A 20,651-nucleotide genomic window follows, 5' to 3' on the forward strand; every position below is an offset into this window, starting at 1 on the left:
TGTGTAGCTGTGGTGCAGGAACAACACATACTGTTTTATTCATTGCTGGAGCAAATTGATTACACTTATGAATTTATGAGGTAGGTAAGTGTCCTGGTTTCAGTTAGGACAGAGTTAGTTTCCCCCTAGTAGCTGGTATGGTGCTGTGTTTGGGATTTAGGATGAGAATAATGTTGATAGCACACTAATGTTTTAATTGTTGCAGAGCAGTGCTTACACTAAGCCAAGGACTTTTCAGCTTCTTGCTCTGTCCTGCCAGCGAGCAGGCTGAGGGTCCAGCCAGAGCTGGGAGGGACAGACCCAGGACAGCTGACCCAAACTGGACAAAGGGGTATTCCATACCATCTGACGTCATGCTAAACAATATATAGGGGTGGCTGGCCGGGGTGGGGGGCTGGCTACTCGGGGATAGGCTGGGCATCGGTCAGCGGGTGGTGAGCAATTGCAATGTGCATCACTTGTTTCTTACACATTACTATTATTATTATTATTATTATTATTTTCCTGTCTTAATAAACTGTCTTTATCTCAACTCACAGGCTTCACTTTCCCGTTTCTCTCCCCCATCCCAGAGAGGGAGGGGGGAGGGTGAGCGAACGGCTGTGTGGTGTTTAGCTGCCAGCCAGGTTAAACCACAACAGTAAGCAAGCTTCTTTGTGTCTTGGGTCAGCACTAGTACCTAATACAGATTAAAATTTAGCCTTCGGAGCTCTGGACTCAAAGGACAGAAACTTCTACAAAGCACAATGAAGTCTACTCAGGAACTGCAAGTCTTCATCATGTGAGATGTAGATCATCTTTTGTAATATCAAGAAATGCACAAATCCACAACACTGTCGAAAGGTAGGTAGTGAAATCCATTTCTGCTCTAATTTGGTGTAAGATGCCCAAGGGAATCCTGTAATTGTTAGTCACTGCAGAAACCTCAAACTTGAAGGATAATTTCAGTAACATACCAGGCAATTCTCAGATATCTGTTACTGTTAATAACAGTATCTGTTAAATACAGATATCTGGTAATGCTGTTTTCATTACTGCTGATGAATTGTCAGTTGTGCTGTACACTTTTCTGCATTTGAAGCAGGGCACAAAGTAACACAACCTCTGTCTTTAATGAAGGACTATCATCATTTTGTGTGTGTGTCATTCGTCATAATCCATAGCAAAAAAAAAAATGGTTTTGAATCTAACATTCTTACCTTTCATATAGAAAGAGCAACTCAAAATCTCGCTTAATGAAAATGGGAGCCAAGCAAATGGCTGGAGCAAATGTGTGCTGCATCAGGCTTCATACACCACCACACCTTCACCCCATTATGTGTCTTAGCACAGTTAAAGGAGACATGATTATGCCAATAAGGTTGTTCTGCATGACAAAGATGGGACTATCCTTGAGATAATTCTTGGGTATGGAAGAAATGATAGCTTGAATAGTTTTGTTTTTCGGCATAGATTTGGAAAAGATTTTTGCTTTTTTTTTTTTTTGAATTCAGACTTTACAAGTCCAACTTTACAACTTGCTTAATCTTCAGGAAACAGGCATCTAATTGCTCCTTTGAAAGAGTATTTGCAATACAGCCTTCCCTGGATTTAAAGGTTTGTGTAAGTCATCTTTTTGTAATATCTCCATTACCAGCAATTTTCTGTGGCCACTTGAATCATGATAACTCTCATGTGTAACAGTACCAGGTATAGCTCTACTACAGGTCACTCTGTTATGTTGTTTCTGTAAATTTCTCATATATTGCAAAGCCAACAACAAAACAAGCCAACAGCAGCAACAACAACAAAACTGCGCTGCACGGTGAAATTTCCAAGCTGGTCTGACTCTAAAACAACTATTTAATTTCTATTTAAAATAAAATATTTCCCATTAAGACATTTGCTCTTTACTCAGGCATTACTTTTTCTGAGCATTTAGTGGGGAATGAATTCAAGTGAATTAAAACAGGTTCCTTTAGGAGATTTAGCATGTGTGTCAGCCAGTTCTTCAACTCGAATGATTTGAAGAGTAAATTATGCAGGCAATTACATCTTTCCATTACATTAATTGAAATATTTAAAATGGGCTATATTTTAAATGGTTGTTAAGAACATACTTTAATCTCAATTGTTGTATGTAATGGTTATAATTATATGTGATTTATAGGCTGTGGATTTTGGTTTTTTGATTGTTTTTGTTTTTGTTGTTGGTTGGTTGTGGTTGGTTGGTTGTTGTTGGCTTATTTGGTTGGTTGGTTGGTTTTGGATGGGTTCTTTAATTTTTATTTATTTATTTATTTTTGTCAACAAATCAGGGAACTCTTCAGGGACGTATTTTGACACTGGAGTTACAATCACCATTCAGCCTTTCCTACGTACATTTAATGGCTTACAGTTGTTTCTTGGATTCTGATGATCTGATGATCCAGTTAGATGGAAGGAAGACTCTTCACAAGAGTTCACAAAGATTATATATAAAGTTCAGTGATACATTTTGTAGCTGCATTCAAATATGAGCAGCAAATCTTGCCAAAAGCCAATGCTACAACCTGATTATATTGTCAAGGATTGGCTAGTACAGCTTCATTAAAATGTGTGAGGAAACATGGCTCTCAAACAGCAGCAAATGTACTAGGTGTTTTCTGTTAACATTTCTGTAAGTGCAAAAATGTATTTTCTGCAAAATTTAAAATGAGTAAATGCAGGAACAGGGGAGCATGTCACCTGCTTCAGAAAGAATAAGGAAGAAATGCAGTAGCTTCTTACTGTCTTCCTGAACAGAAAGGAGAAAGAGCAATTTATTTCATATGTTGAAACAACAACAAAAAAGATGGTACTGAGTCAAATGCAAAAGTGTTGCTCTAACCTGGCCCTTAATTTTGCCTCTTATAAGGAATGTTTTGTTTCTGTTTCTTATTTTTAGTTTTATTAGAAACAAACAAACAAAAAAACTTCTTAATTATATGAAACAAGGTAATATACACCAGCTTTAGGACACAATATTTAGGTGCTATCAGGTGGCATCTCTTTGTTTGCAATCCTTATTCCAGATGTTATTTTTCTTAAACACAAATAAGGACAGTTTTTGAAATCTGGGAGATACATAAGCCTTCAGTTATTATGGGAAACCAGTGAACCTCCTTGCCCCAAGTTTTAAAGGATAAATACGTGTGAAATCATATAGTCATTTCTCTCCCATTTTCTCTTTTCTTCAATTTAGAGCATTAATCAGGGAATTCAAAAAAGAACTAATGCACTCAATATTTTCTAATCTAAAGAGTAGCCATTTTCTTTATCACTTTTTTTCAGTTACCAGAAACTCTCAGAGCATATGTTGTCTTCTGTCTCATAGCTGACCTGATACAGATTAGACAATCACAAGAAGCTGATTTTTCCTGAGTACATTCAGTATTGCAGCTAGTCCCAGTGTGAAATATTCACTCATTCCCTTTGCAAGTCGTATAATGAGCAAGTGAATTTTACTCCAGTGAAGTTTGCTCTGACATAGTCTATATGAACAGATAGAGACTGAAGGGTGTAGAATTTCGGTTCATACTGACTGATTTTTAGAACAATATATTTTTTTCCTTTCTTCTATGTGTGCCCATCCTGATAAAACTTCAGTAGAGATGTTCTACCAAATGTCTGCAGTCACTCAGTTAAGGGTTTTTGCTCTGTGTTTCCCCGAAGGTTTCCAGTAGGCAGAGGGATAGAAATAACACTTTTCTCAATGGAAAGTGCAGCAACATAATTTCTTTTTTTGAGAAAGTTATTTAGCTTTTTTCTTTTTTTTTTGTTTTGTTTTGCTTTGTTTTTGTTTTTGTTTTCAGCAGAGTAGCTAGCATCTTCAGTCAAATTCAAACAGGCAAGACTACCCATCTCCATCCTTATGGGATCTGTTAGAGCCAGCTTCTTCCCCGCAATCCCAGAGTGAATGGTTGCTGATACATCTCTCAACCAAACTTCCCAAATGCCCAAAGACTCTTTATCTCCAGTTGACTTTGGAATAGTTGTTGAACTTCTTTATAATGACATTAGAAATCATTTTCCAACAGCCAAAAGCCAGTCCAGAGTTGCCATCACTGCATTCCTGCAATTATTGCTTCTCACAGTCTCAGCAGTAAAACACTTTTTCATTGTCTGCATGATCTAACAGCCTTGCTGAGCTCCTTCCTGTGTTACCAGCCTCCATAGAAGGACTCACACACACAGGCACGCACATGGATGAGTGAATACACACTCATGTTTCATTCCCTCACTTTTTGATTGAAAACTTTTTTTCTAATAGATAGTGTGAAGAAATCCATTCCACAGTATTATCAAATTTGAACAGCTGTACAGCAATTTCTGACAAGTTTCCATCTTCTCTCTGTCATGTTAATTGTACTGTCATTCATTTCATGGCTTCTATTGCATGTTGTGACTTATATTTTCTTCTTTCAGTTTGTGACCCTTGGTTTTCTATTATGTATGGCTCAAAAGTAATTTTCCATATCTTTCTGTAGTGAGAATTTGCTAAAGAGAAGTTTGTGCTAAGGAAGTTGTACCAATTGGACATTTTATTTCTAGCTTTTTTTCCCAGTGGTGAGTTAATTGTCTGTTTAGGTGTTTTATTAATGTTTTAAATGTTGTACATCTCTGAAGTCACAACTGTCTTTTTTTTTTGCAGCATTACAGAGTACATGAGTTGACATCTGAAGTCTTTTCATATTGGTAATGTGGACAATTAAACTATATGTCCTGTGAATCATAATTTTGCATAACAACAGTTTCTCCAAATATTTCAAGGTTAAAGTTTCCTTCCTTCCTTCCTTCCTTCCTTCCTTCCTTCCTTCCTTCCTTCCTTCCTTCCTTCCTTCCTTCCTTCCTTCCTTCCTTCCTTCCTTCCTTCCTTCCTCCCTCCCTCCCTCCCTCCCTCCCTCCCTCCCTCCCTTCCCTTCCCTTCCCTTCCCTTCCCTTCCCTTCCCTTCCCTTCCCTTCCCTTCCCTTCCCTTCCCTTCCCTTCCCTTCCCTTCCCTTCCCTTCCCTTCCCCTTCCCCTTCCCCTTCCCCTTCCCCTTCCCCTTCCCCTTCCCCTTCCCCTTCCCCTTCCCCTTCCCCTTCCCCTTCCCCTTCCCCTTCCCCTTCCCCTTCCCCTTCCCCTTCCCCTTCCCCTTCCCCTTCCCCTTCCCCTTCCCCTTCCCCTTCCCCTTCCCCTTCCTTCCCTTTCCCTTCTTTCCCTTCTTTCCCTTCTTTCTTCATGTTTCAGAAAAGTATGATCTGAGTAGCTCTCTGTTTAGAATTATTAGGCATTACCAAACTTCTTTGTTATTCACATGTGGGCATATAATCATGTTTGTAGTCTATGCCCGGTGCATCATAATGCATTTTCTTCATAAATTATTGACCGTGTTAGCTGAGAACTGAGATTTCAGTTCATGAGAACTGAAATGACTGCAGCACATCAGCAGGCGACTTGAACTTCACACTGTATCTGCTCAGAACACAGTCCATGTTAACGTCTGCTGCACTCTTAGATCAAGGAGAAGTGGCAAAAATTGAAATACTGGTGAGCAATATAAACAAGGTAATTGACATAACTGTCATGTAGGCCCTGTCAGGTTCCTGCTACAATGCTTTGAAACTACAGTACTTGACCCATTCTTTATTTGTAGCAAATGAAGTAGAAGTTTTGAAAGGATTAACAGGAAATACTGATGTTTGTTCTTTATTGTCTGTTTTTCCTTACAGTTTATTGGCAGAAGAACCTATGAATATCCTCCCCAGGTCAGTTAAAAACAACCGGCTTGAAGATGCTGATGGTCAATAATGAATATGCAGGAGAGAACATAATGTCAGGGGAACATGGAACAGCGAAAATTTCAGGGCTTCCCTGTCCTTTTTTTACATGTGCAATCACTTACTCCTCTACAAAACTCTATTACAATAAAATCCTTTGCTCCATAAGCTTTTTAAATATATTTACTTTTTGTAGAACACAAAAGGAATTGACTATATCTTTTTGACAGGTGGGTCTATGCACTTTTTTTCTTCATAGTTTGTCAGAGTTGCTATTTCTTGTATCACAATCATTATAAACATAATCTTAAAAACTTAAACAAGATGAATTTTGTCTTTTCCACCTTAAAAGAGATCATGTAAATCTACCTTAAAGAAGTTCAGGACAGGAACTGGTACATCTGAAGCCTAGACAGAACAACAAAAAGTGAATATTTACTCTTCAAATATTTTATAACAAGTAGGTATTTTGTGAATTTCCCATTCTTAACCATTAGAGCCTCTGCCTTGTTATTCAGAAGTTGGCATTAATAAAAGATTGTTTTTTATTTTAAATAAAGCTTCTGAAAATTTTCAACTGACTGTGCCAGAGAAGCGTAGAATGAATTAATCTTTCTAGAGAATTTGAACTTTCTGATTTTCACAGTATGCAAGGTTTTGACCATAACAACATTAAAATTTTCCTGCTCCCTTAAAAATCTCTGATTTATTTATTTATTTATTTATTTTGCTAGAAGATTAAACTAAGGAATTTAAGTCCTTCCTGAGATGTCTGATGTCTTTAGAGACTTTTTATTCAATGGGAATATCACAGCACAGGAAACTGTCCATAATAATCTATTACAGGTCTGCTAAAATAATAATCTAATAGTCTGCTAAAAAATGTATGAGACCGATCTGCCTCTCCAGACCTCAGAATGGTCTCTTGTGATAATGTCTCCAAATCTAATTAAAGAATCTGAGTAGATCAAGGTTTAGACATAAGATGATTCTTAACTTTAAAGGTCCTTCTGGTGCTTTGAAGCACCTTGGGATTTAACCTTCCTGATATGTCACTGATCTTTGACATGAAGGGAAGATAGTCATCTGTCCTAGAAAACATATTCTGGAGAACCAATTCTCCATATTGACCTACATAGCTAAATCAGAGGGAAAAAAAAAAAAAAAAGACAGGAGTACTGAGTCAATAAAATATGTACTTTTGTACCTGGATATTCCTATGCAGTGAGATGTCATTATGACACTCTAATATAGTATTTTCTTCCATGTAAGAAAATGTGTTTAATTTCTAAAAAGGGAATATCATTGAAATGGAAACTCATATTAAAAAGAAACTGAAAAAGCAACCAAAAACACGGGTAACATATTAGCAGGCAGCATTAAGATTGCTTGAAGACATGACATTAGAGACTCAGAACACTTGTATAAATGTTGTCTGAAAATATTATTTGAAAATCTTCAATGCTACTCTGGTTAGCATTGTTCCCCTCTGAATGCCTGTGAGAGTTATCAAGTGTTCGGAAGCAAGTTTCACAAAAGTGAGCTTGGATCCAGTCATCTTTATGTACCTGGGTTTTCCTCATACAAAACCTTATAATGACACAGAAAATTCCTTGAATACGTGGCCTTCCAAAATACAACAAGTACACAAGGCTGAAAGTTATGTTGTCAATGACCTGATATCCTGAAAATACTGTCCAAAGAAGCTGACATACTGTGAAAGATGTAGGTCTCTGCATTTATCTTTCTGTATAAAAGAATTTTCTGTGTCTTTTTTGTTTGTTTATTTGTTTTTCCCCCTCAGTGAAGAACTATTTAATAATTTTACTTTAATTTGTGGTGGTAAGATATTTTCTTTAAGTAGAATATGAAGAATACATAGAGTATATTGTGTTTGTGTAAATACAAATGAAATCCTATAAAAGCAAATTCATCAAGACCTAAGTATATTTGGACAGAAACTTAATTAACTCAGCTAGTAACTCTTACAGGACTGAGACAATGTTAAGACAGGGAGACTTGAGAGATAATTGGGAAAAAAAGAAAGAAAATATTATATTTTATTTTTTTTTAAAAAAAAAGTAGAATAGGAAAAAAGTTATAATTTTCTACTTGTTAAAAAAAGTTTGATATTCTGAATTAATAACAACGATTTTTGAGCAAACTTCCCATCAGCATCTTTGTGCTTCTGTAATATTTCTAGTACAAAATGCAAAATCATTGATACAATCACTGAGAAGAATTAACATTGTCAACATTCTCTTGATTTGTTGAACATAATTTTCTTAGAAATTTCTGAGCAATTATCTTCTTGAGAGCCATCATGTTACATGATGGGTTGTTAAGTTTTGTACAAATGTCTGAAAGTCAAATGTCTGTGTTACTCTCAAAAACTGAAAAGTGTTCGTTAAGTAAATTCTAATTCTATCTCAGAGGGAAGGCTAATAACTGAGACACATGAATTTACTGTTGAAGTATTTATCCCACTAAGTTTCAAACATGAATGAAAGAAAAAAAAAATCCCACAAAAGCATTTGTCACAAAAATGTCTTTAATAGTTGATAACACTTAAAAAATAGACTTCTGATGTTTTTAAAAATGTACCGTTATAAACTAACTGTCTAAACATTTTTCAAAAATGTAAAAATTTTTACCTCGGTGTCAATGAAATGATTCAAAGCCAACTCCGTTAAACTCATAGATACCTTCACTCTTAAATAATTTACAAATTGAAATAGGGATTTAAAAATAGACCTTTTTAATGATTAACAGGTATAGCTAATAATAATAATAATAATAATAATAATAATAATAAATCTTTTTTTTTTTTAACCTCCTGGAATATAGTGTATATATTACAGGAAAAACATTCTCACAATAAAAATGTTAATTCAAATGCTTGAAATAAAATAAAATGAATGAATAAAAATGTTAATTCAATTCATAAACTAGAAGACAATGTAGTTGAACTTTTTCCAACATAAATGAGTGTATGATCCTATGATACTATGTGGTGTGCTTAAGAGAGTTCTTCATACAAATTATTTGGGGAAATAGAATTAGGGGGCATTCAGATATGATTGCAAGCGTTGCTAAGTTTAAACAGCCTCACTGTAGAAACTGCAGCAGAATGAGTCACTGTAGCTTCTTCCATGGTTGAATTTTGACATTTAGTTTTGAATGGCCTTGTATTTTTTTTAGTTATTGTTCAGCTTGGTATACATGTAATTAAACAGCACATTATGAATAACTTCCTTGATGTTGCTTTCTCTTGCCAGTTGTTAGAGTCAAAGTCTGTTGGTTCTCAAAAGGTTTTTTGTTGGTGGTGGTGCTGGTTGTTTTTTTTTTTTCTTTTTTTTTCTTCTTTTTTTTCAATTCATTAGGTAATTAGGTTGGATAGTTATAAAAGTCAGAACAACACCTGCCTCTAGCAATGCTTGTCACATAAATGAGTCAACACAAATGTGTTTTCTGAAATAAACACAACTTAACACAACATGGCATTATTTCCCAAATGCAAGATGTGATCACCAAAGTAAGTTTCTTCCTGCATTGAAGAGCTCTCTAAAGAAATCAGCATTTTTTTTCTTCCCCCCCACCCCAATTCCGTGCATTCATCATGTCTCTAATTCATTGTCATATTTTGCTTGTTTTCACATTTAATTTTACTTATTTTTTATTTGTGTTTGGTTTTGACTTTGCTTTTGTTTATTCGTATCTTTGAGCTGAGCCCTTCACTGCGTTCTAAATGTTGCAAATTACATGTTCTATAAAAGCAGCCCATTTCCATCCTCCCTGTCTTTTCCATTACTCTCCAAACTTTTTCAAATAATTTAGAATTAACTTTTAAGAATTTAGAATTAACTTTTAAAAATAGCTTTTAGGATGTCATAATGTATTCTATAGTTAAATTTAAAAGGAAATACATAGAATTTCAGAATGTTTCAAATACATCAGCAGCTGCAGATCAAATGTGGTTAGTCACATCTGTTCAAATGTAAACCACCATCACCTGCAGAGTTTCAGAAATGGAATATTTTGCTCTTTCACATGGGCGCCCTCAGTAGACTATTTTCTAGTTTAAATGGTAAAATCATAAGCTCTTTCTATGAGCATGTCTTCTTGTACACAAGTTTTTTTTATGTTCTACTGTGCTTTTTTTCATACCTCTCTCATCAGTTTTCCATTTCCATTCATGAATGTGTTCTGAATTGCTTGGAGATACATTCTGATTTGTTTCTTCTACGACTAGTATTCAATTTTCTATGTATTATTATGTTCTCTAATGTCCTTGACATATAGCTTTTATGAAAAAAAAAAAACTGTCAAAAAGACTATGACATACTGTGGCCTTATAGTTGTGACTATTGAACTATTGATTCTGAATTGTAGTGTAGTAGTACCCAGCTGATATGAATTCAGCTGCAGATAAAATTTTGATAACATTTGCTGAATTTCAGTAAAGTTTCATCTCCTTCCTAGCCAGGAATACAAGTCAAATTCCCTCCACATCAGCTGCCTTTGGAGGTGCTACAGTTGTCAAATTGTATTTCTGTTTCCCATGCTTTTCACAAGCATGCTCATTAGGCTTCTCTTGTGTCTCCTGTTCTTCCATATGGCATTACCAAACCAAGTGCAAATTCAACTCTGTCATGGTTCTTAAGGTCAGATATATTTAGGTTCTCTAATTTATAAGCACGAGTTCCAGTCTCACCAGCTATTTATAGACACAAGAAAATCATTTACATAGTGACAACTACAGAACAAATACAGGAAAAATCTTGCCGGGGGGGGGGGGGGGGGAATATATTTAAAAACAGGTCAGAAGTAACCAAGCCTTCTTCATTAATCTAGCTCTCTGTTTTGTTATATCTTTTCTAATTTGCTTTCAAAATGACTAATGCCTTCAGTAATTTTACTATTAAAAAGAATGTTGGAAGCACTTGAACTTTAAACCAGAAATAGCATTATGTGTAAACACACTTCAAAGCTTACTACAGCTAGGATGATTGCCACAAAAAAAGATTGATTCATTTATTTTACCTAGCTTGTAGTCCAAAATTTTGGTGCTCAAAAAGCCTGCTCAGCTTTCCTCAAATCTTTCATCTAATTATTATTATTATTTTTATTAAAAACCCTCAAACACCTCAAATTCTGGTCCTAGTCTTCCCCTGGAGTATCTGTGATCTCACAGTAGCAATATTTTATATTGGATCTTTATTGCTAAATAGTTACAACAATTGCTTAAAAACATATTTCAGTTTTAATGCTTATTTCAGCTCCTTCTCTAATGCTTTTAATATGACAGAAGGGCTATTTTAATTTGCATGATACTAGTGTCATTAACTATATGTTTACTTCGATAGGGAGTTATTATTTCCCCTTGATTCTTTGTCTTTTATTTATTTATCATAGAAAATTTCGTGCCATGAAGGAGGAATAAGACTGCTACATAGTCAAGGATTTTAGCCAGTACTCTCTGTTACATTACGAAATGATCAGACCACAAAGTCATAGGACAAGAACACCTTATTCAAGTTATAGTCTTTTAAAAGCACAGACTAGTCCCTGATTTGGTTTTAAAAGAATGCTTACATATACTACTCAAAATCATGAAGGAAGTGAGCATGCAGTGAGAGGAAAGTCTAAAACCAGGGAATTATATAGGGTTTCAGATATACAGTGTTCTCAGTTCTTCATTTGCTATTACTTTATGCTCCCTCCTCATTAGGCTATCTGTTGTGATTCCAGCAGTTGTTTCTTAGTTGAGGATCATGGGGCACATTACAGGATTCAGGATTTTATGCTTCCCGGGGAGGTGAGACTGCTCAATGTAGCCCTTCAAATCCTAGATCAAGGGTTTTAATCCCTTTGTGATATTATTTTTTTTTTTTCCATAGTTCTCTGTGCACTGTAGATGCTCATAAATAGTATCAAGAAAACTACGGGCACAAGGTAAGTAATATCTTCACCACAGCCAAGGAATTTTGAAGGTGTACTAGTGACCTTTGCCAACCAGAAACAGTCCTGGTATACATTTATCTACCACACCTGTTTCTCTTCCCTTACTCTCATTTAAACAGATATTTATTCTTAATTATGTTACAATCTAAATATTGTTCTAGTGTTCATGTTCTTTCAGTATCTTTAATTCTTGACGAATAGATAAGACCGCACGCTCTTAAGGAATGTCCCTCTACCTTCCTCCCCCTCCCCCCTTAATATAATAACTTATGCTATATAGCCTGCATTCTCTGATAGAAGCCTTTATAGTGTCTTGGCATAAGCCTGTAAGGCTTAACAGCTGAAGGACAAACAAATTGATGACTCCAGCTCTCTCCAAGATTGTGTCTCTGTGAGAAGAAAAATACTCATGCAATAGAGCACGTATTGGAAATATAGCAGTTTTCCTTGGAGTTTTGATATATTTATATAGATTTAATTTCAAACTCCAGTATTAAAAATATACCCTTTCATATATGACTTTAAGATTTTTTGAGGCTGCAGTGGTTTTGGCTGGAATAGAGTTAATTTTCTTCATAGTAGCCTATATGATGCTATGTTTTGGATTTGTGACCAAAACAGTACTGATAACACGCTGACATTTTAGTTGCTACTGAGTAGTACTTACACAGAGCCAAGGACTTTTCTGCTTCTCATGCTGTCCTGCCAACAAGGGGGCTGGGAGTGCACAAGAAGTTTTGGGAGGTGACAAGACCAGGACAGCTGACTCGAACTGGTCAAGGGTTATCTCATACCGTATGGTATCATGCTCAACAGTAAAAGAACAAGGTAAAGAAAGACGATAGAAGGGACATTTAGAGTTACGATGTTTGTCTTCCCAAGAAACCATTACACATGGTGAGCCCTGCTTTTCTGAAAAAGGCTGAATACCTGCCTGCCAATGGGAAGTAGTGAATGAGTTGGTTTTGCTATTCTTGCACGTGCAACTTTTGCTTTACCTAATAAACTGTCTTTATCTCATCCCATGAGTTTTCTCACTTTCTGCCTCATCCCACTGTGGGGAGAGTGACCAAGCAGCTGTGTGGGGCTTAGCTGCCTACTGAGGTTAACCCACAACAGAGACATTCAAAAATCATTCTAACACTGATTTGATTAACTATATTATAATTTTTGCTATATTTCCACTGCAACTTAGAATTTCACAATCCCAGGTTCACATTTTTTCTGCGTATACTGGCACAGTGACTGGCTTAAACGAAGAGCTTGTGGTTCATTCTCTTTTAGGATTCTGGTCCATGTTGATAACCCAGAAATTTTTGAGACAAGGAGTTTTATATATTCTGTGTTGAAGTTTGAAAACATTGTCATTCTTTCAGCATGAATGGCCATGAGTGAGATCAACTGATGTCAGCATATGAGATATGTAATTTAATTCTGACCATATTTGTACATATAAGACTAAAGGCACTAAAAACTGTGAAGGGTAGGCTTGAATGAATCCAAGTTTAGACTTCTTTGTATCAAAGACCACCATGGGTCATATTTCACTTGCCCATTCTTACCTTTAACATCTAATTTATAGCTGCATTCAAACATATATACAGATGTTTGGGGAATATGTATGGGGAAAATGTAGGCCCTCCATGGGGAAAATGTAAGACCTGTAGGCAGGTTCTCGCTGCAAGTGCTTTTCTCTTGAGACATCTTAGTCAAAACGGCAAAAGCTCACAATGTTGGGCTACAGTGAGACATGCAATACATACTACAGTAGTGGCTATAGGTAGATACTCATCTTGCACAAATAAGCAAAATAGGGTTATTTTCATTTATTAAGTCCTGACAAACTACCTGATATAATAACTAAAGTACCGTTTCTAACTCAACTGCTTAAAGTATCTATGCACTTGCATATGCAAAACATCTATTTGCATACACAATTATAATCACTGACTGCTTAAATTATCATATAATTACATGCATGTCTTGGGCTTTGACCTCTGGAAATAACTAAGAACCAAAACAGTTGTCAGACCCCCAACTCTGTGTATTTTTTTCTGGAAGTTACCTTGGAAGTTAAAAGAAAGCTGCTTTGAAACCTTTATTTTTTGTTGAAATTGAAGAGGAGGGTCAGTGCAAAAGAACAGGGCTGCAAAGATGGCACAGGGTCTAGAGGGGAAACATGAGGAGCAGATGAGGTCCCTTGGTTTGTTCAGCCCCGAGCAGAGCAGGCTGAGGGGAGGCCTCATGGCTGCCTGCAGCTTCCTCACGAGGGGTGCGGAGGGGCAGGCGCTGAGCTCTGCTCTCTGGGGACAGCAACAGGACCCAAGGGAACGGCATGGAGCTGGGACAGGGGAGGGTCAGGCTGGGTGTTAGGGAAAGGTTATTCACCAAGGGGGTGGTCAGGCATTGGGACAGGCTCCCAAGGCAGTGGTCATGGCACCAAGTCTGCTGGAGTCCAAGAAGCTTTTGGACAATGCTCTCAAACGTATTGTCTGATTTTTGGGTGGTCCTATGCAGACTCAGGAGTTGGACTTGATGATCTTTGTGGGTCCCTTCCAGCTTGGGATATTCTATGATTCTGTGATGCTGACCTTCTAAAATATATTTTACTTCTCAAGAAAATATCATAGATGACAACGCATATAAGGACTTTTTTTTTCTTTTAATAGAAATCCCATAATTTAATAATTATATACTCTTATTAAATAATTCTTTACTTTGCTACTGTGTTCTTGCCTTCCTACTTCATTCTGATATTAAGAAGTTCACTGAATTCTATGGAAGAGAAAAATGGAAGAATTTATCCTCCCTAATACAAGATTCACTCTACCAGAATTTTAGTTAACTTTTCCTGCTTGAATTTCCTTTGTTGCAGTGATATGCTTCTGATAATGATTGAGCCACTGAGAATGTGCAACTACTTCTAGAAATTTACTTTCCATCTACTTGTGCCAACACTATAACCTCACATGCACAGGAAGAAATATGCAACATTGAGTCCTTTCTCTCTTGGAGAAGACTTGCAAAATCACAGAATCATAGAATGGCTTGGGTTGGAAGGGGCCTTAAAGATCATCCAGTTCCACCCCCATCCCCTGCGATGGGCAGGGATGCCACCCACTAGACCAGGTTGCCCAAAGCCCCATCCAGCCTCGCCTTGAACACCTCCAGGGATGAGGCATCCACAGCTTCTCTGGGCAACCTGTTCCAGTGCCTCACCACCCTCTGAGTGAAGAATTTCCGCCTAACCTCTAATCTAAATCTCCCATCTTTTAGTTTAAAACCATTCTCCCGCATCCTGTCATTATCTGATTGAGAAAAAGTTGCTTTCCATCTTTTTTATAAGTCCCCTTTAAATATTGAAAAGCTGCAATGAGGTCACCCCGGAGCCTTCTGTTCTTTAGGCTGAACTGCTGCAGCTCTCTCAGCGTTTCTTCACAGGAGAGGTGCTCCAGCCCTCTGATCAGTTTCATGGCCCTCCTCTGGACCCATCCTAACAGATCCACATCTTACGGTGCTGGGGGCCCCAGACCTGGATGCAGGCTCCAAATGTGGCCTCACAAGGGCAGAGCAGAAGGGGACAATCACCTCCCGCGCCCTGCTGGCCACTCCTCTTTTGTTTGAGCCCAGCATGCAGTTGGTCTTCTGGGCTGCAAGCACACATTGCTGGCTCCTGGTGAGATTTTCATCCACCAGAACCCCTACATAGCTCATTTTCTGAAATCCTACATAGCTCATTTTCTGTTCTTTTATCACACTTAGATGTTAGATAATGGTCTATTCATGAGTTTATATAGCCCACTGTGATGCCCAAAAGAGGTACTCAAGATTGATTTATTCAGAATCTCATAACTACAGTAAGTTGTTCTAACCAAGACATATTGCTTTCTGAATATTCATATATTGTATATGTACGTGATTTATCTCTTATTAACTGAGGAAGATTACAAATATATATATATATATACAGCCAAGGTTTATGGTTTATCAAGGCTTATGGACTCTTTGTGCTAAGTTTTATACATGCATAAAATGTTCTACATTCATCTATAGGTCTGAGAATCTGAAGGTAAAACAAGGGGAATTTAACAAATGGATGGAAGAAATACAGAGTAACAGGGCTGAATTTTTTCTCGTAATGAAAAAACAATCAAGGGAAAATTGAAATACAAGTTCTCAATTTCAATATGATGCAATCTATTTTGTCTGTGCATTGGAACGGTTTATAATGTTAGGACTGACATGAAAATGAATACTGTAGGACTGCTGAGGAAAAGTAATGTAGTATCAAAACTGATGTAATATTAATGTTTAATATTGTCTATAGGGGATCCCAGTGCTTTGTCCCATTCAGAAGAAGGCACAAATATTGAAAAGTTGGATGGAAATTTGCGGTTAACTCTATGAAGCAATCAAGAATGAGTGATCAGAAAATGCCCTTAAGAATACTGTATTGCTTTTTCTGAACAAATTCACAAAGTAATGGAAGAGTAGCAATATAAGACATGAGTTTTTCAATAAATACTTTGGAGTATTTGATATGGAGTTCTGATTTTTGATTAGATAACCTAAAATAACTAACTGATACCCTTGAGGCTTTTATGAACATAACTTAGCCTTCATCTTGTTTTAATATCTAGGGTGGACACTCTTTCAAAGTCCCTAAATATGCTTCATAAAGGGACAGAAGTCTTAGACCACTTAATCTTAATTGACTCCCTTGGTATTAGCAGTTAACATCAATGGTAGCCTGACTATTAGCTTTATACCAATGTTAGATCTTTTGACCTCAATGAGTCTCACTCGCATGAAGAGAAATACTAAACATTATGAATTTTTCTTGTCAGGAAAAATGAAGCTCACAAAGAAGTCAGATTTACAAGTATGTGTTCTCTTAACTTTAAAAGTATAATGAAATATCTTTGAAATTTCAGGGGTGATTGCTAGATTCTTCTAATTTCAGAAGCAGACAAAACAAATCACAACTTTCCAGAAGAAAATGGGAGACCTGGTCACCCAGGATGTGGAGAAAGCTCAGGTACTTAATGACTATTTTGCATCAGTCCACCAAAAAGAGCTCCAGCCACATGATCTGGGCCCCAGAAAGCAAAGGCAGGGACTGGAAAAATGGTGAACTGCCCAATATAGAAGATCAGGTTCACGACCATCTAAGAAATCTGAAGGTGCATAAGTCCATGGGACCTGATGAGATACAGCCACGTCTCCTGAAGGAACTGGAGAATGCAGTTGCTAAGCCTCTCTCCATCATATTTAAGAAGTTGTGACAGTCCTGTGAAGTTCCCACTGACTGGAAGAGCAGAAATATAACCCTCTTCATATATGCAAAAAGGGAAAAAATATGTTCAAAAATATATTCGAAAAGGGAAAAAATGAAGACCCAGGGAACTTACTGGCCAGTCAGTCTTACCTCTGCGTCTGGTAAGATCATGGAGCAGATCCTCCTGGAAACTATGCTAAGGCACATGGAAAATAAGGAGGTGATTGGTGACAGCCAACATGGCTTCGCTAAGGGCAGGCTGTGCCTGACAAATCTGGTGGCCTTCTATGGTGGGGTTACATCCTTTGTGGATAGGTGAAGAGCAACTGACATCATCTACCTAGACTTGTGCAAAGCATTTGACACTGTCCCCCATGACATCGTTGTCTCTAAATTGGAGAGACATGGATTTGATGGATAGACCACTTGGTGTGTAAGGAGTTGGCTAGAAGGTCGTTCTCAAAGAGTTACGGTCAACAGCTCAAAGTCCATGTGGAGATCAGTAATGAGTGGTGTTCCTCAGGGGTCAGAATGTCCCCCCCACCCTCAGGGGACTGGCACTGTTTAACACCTTTGTTGGTGACATGGACAGTGAAATTGAGTGCACTCTCAGGAAGTCTGCCGATGACACCAAGCTGCGTAGTATGGTCAGCACATTGGAGGAAAGGGATGCCATCCAGAGGGACCTGGACAGGCTTGAGAGGTGGGCCTGTGTGAACCTCATGAGGTTCAACCAAGCCAAGTGCAAGGTCCTGCATCTGGGCTGGGGTCATCCCAAATACAAATACAGACTGGGCGGAGAATGGATTGAGAGCAGCCCTGATGAGAAGGACCTGGGGGTGTTAGTTGACAAGAAGCTTGACATGAGCCTGCAATGTGGGGGAATTTCTTGAGATGGCTAGGGGCCTGATTCAACTTCCACCTTTTTGTTTTTTTCCCCTGCATTTGACACACTTGAAAAAAGCTTTCTGCCTGGGATTCTTCAAGTGTAACACTGGATTCAAGACTAAATGTATTACAGAATCATAGAATTCAGTGAACACAGTACGCCAGGTGGGGTCTCGTGAGAGCAGAGTAGAGGGGGAGAATCACCTCCCTTGACCTGCTGGCCACTCTTCTTTTGATGCAAACAGCATACAGTTGGCTTTCTGGAATGCAAATGCACATTGCTGGCTCAAGTCGAGCTTCTTGTCATCCAACACCCTCACGTCCTCATCAGGGCTGCTTTCAATCCATTTTCTGCCCAGCCTGTATTTGTGCTTAGGATTACCCCAGCCCAGGTGAAGGACCTTTCACTTGTCATGTTCACAAGATAGAAGATATGGTATAGTCTTTCGGTTATGACAGCAGCAGAACTAGAATAATGTTACCTGTTCATTATAATTTCAGAAATTAAAGGGAGAAGCTTTGCAAGTTCATGTTTAAAATTCCTATGTATACATAGTTACTTCAGAGTTCTTTAGGAAATACAGAACTTCTTTTACTGCACTCTCTAGAACTATCTAATGTATTGCAGGTAACAATAGATCATGGCAATAATATTATGACTTTTGGACAAGATCCTCTGCACATATAATTACATGAAACATTAATAACAACTTCTGTCGTTGTTGTATGTAGTTTAATATACCATACATTTTACTGCAAGTAGTAATAATGTTTAGTGAGGAAAGTATTTATAACATACTTGTTGCCCTTTGAAATCATTTAACAGCTTTGGAAATAAAATAGTTAGCATTTCATGATTCACTGTCTTTCTGATGGTAACCAGTAATACTTTGTAGATCAGTGGTACCCTGTGTATTACAATCAGACATCTTTGACTGTAGAGTATGATTCTTACTAAAAAAAAAAAAACAAAACTTTTTCAGAAACTGAGACTGTGATGCATCATTGAAGGTCCAAATACAGGAAAACAGGTGTTTCAGACTTAACAATAAGCTTAAAACAGAGTGTATTTCTCAATGCCCTTTCTTGAATATGGTTCTTTCCAGAATCAAGGCCTAACAGAATAGAAGAATCTATCACACAAAGCAGATTTTTAAAATAATTACATGTGAGAAGATAACTATAGATATTAAAAATGACTATCTCTTTAATTTGTTTGGAGTTAGAAATAACTATTTTGATAGTTCTTCAAGTTTATTCCAAAGCACATAATGAGCAATTATATCATGCATTATAGATTCAGCAGTGAAATATGATCAATTGGCAGCTGAGTCTCTTATAAACATAACAGAGTATGAACATGAAAGGGACTAGAACGAACCATCTGCTGAAAAAGACTGCATTACAAATTAAAAAAGAAAAAAAAAAGAAAAAAAAAGAAAAGAAACAAAAACAAAGTTTAGAATGTAATTTATTTTACATCTCCATATTAATCTTTTGGGACATGCATAAGAAATATATGCAGTAGATAATGGACTGTAAAAAAAACATTAACTTGCATAATTATATTCAAAAGGCAGTTAGTTTTGGTTTCAGTGCCACTGTAGTCTTGATGCATATTGATGTAGGTTATTTATTGACTTTAAAGGCAGCATCCCATACCAGTTTGACAGAAGAATATGACATTCTTAGTAGTTCTTAACATTATTCAGTAGAGCTGTGAAAAAGTAGAGTGGTCGCAGTCTAGGGCAGGTGTTCCTCTTAGGTGGATCTCAGAAGCCATTTCAGATGGCAAGGAGCTATCATAAGGCTTGTGGTATGAACAAACATTAAGATTATAAAGTTTAAGATTATAAAGGTGAGATGAAATTTTACATGTGTGTAAGCATGGTGAATTGTAATATTTCAAATAAAATGGTATTATTTACTATTAATTATATTACTCAATGTAAGAGAAGTAGAATTGCCAATGAAAGCATCAGACTAGGGCAAGACTAAGAAAAAGACAAGTTTGGGCAGTACAATATCTTATGAAGAGTAGTATTCAGTTCACAGTCCTGGCATTGAAAATCCTACCTACACATACAGCTCTGTGTTCTCAGATTTATATTCAATGGCTAAAGACATCCTCATAATTGTCTCATTCAGTTGATGGAAATTGCCCTATGTATGTCTGAATCTGCTTATTCAAACCTTGCTCAAGACCTTTGTAAAGCCTTGAATTTAGAACTCCCCTGATTTCAATTCTTGGTTATAGCTTTGAGATTAGATTGTAGCTTGATGCATACTTAGCAAGAGTGCCTGACATTTATGATAAATATAGCCCCAAGTCTTCCCCTGGTCAGCTTGCAGAGAATTCATGGCAATGAAAATGACTCATACTTAAATAACACATTTTAAAAGTCTAACTGAACATGAAAGTTCTTCTTCTGAGGTCACTGCTCTTGTATCGTATATGATATAGCACTTCCCAACCTCCATTCAAGTAAAACACGTGTAAATGATTCATACAGCAGCATGTGATCTTTGATAGAATACAAGACATTAAAGCTGTAACAAAGCAGCTTTTATACACCATACAAAAATTTCATCTGCTTTTTTAATTGGTGTTTGATGTGATATAATCACTTTTCACAATAACATCGACAGGATTAGAAATTTTCTTGGGGGCATATTCAGAAATTATATGAAAGAAGTCTCCAGATCTACAAGGCTTCTGGAAGAAGGAGTCATTAAATTATAGGCCCAAATGCTCACAGTGT

General features: G+C 37.0%; 1 long non-coding RNA gene across 1 annotated transcript in view; it reads left to right on the plus strand.

The window, feature by feature from the left end:
- LOC310894312 overlaps positions 1-6,884 on the plus strand; it is a 6,950-nt gene extending 66 nt beyond the window's left edge. The window contains exons 1-4 of the long non-coding RNA XR_014579802.1: positions 1-843; positions 1,494-1,596; positions 4,652-4,695; positions 5,712-6,884. The exon at positions 1-843 is cut by the window's left edge and continues 66 nt beyond it. This is a non-coding gene — a long non-coding RNA (uncharacterized lncRNA). The remainder of the gene's footprint in view (positions 844-1,493; positions 1,597-4,651; positions 4,696-5,711) is intronic.
- Positions 6,885-20,651: the final 13,767 nt, after the last annotated feature.

Source organism: Anser anser (genome assembly GCF_964211835.1).
Source record: "Anser anser genome assembly, chromosome: 2".
NCBI lineage: Eukaryota > Metazoa > Chordata > Aves > Anseriformes > Anatidae > Anser > Anser anser.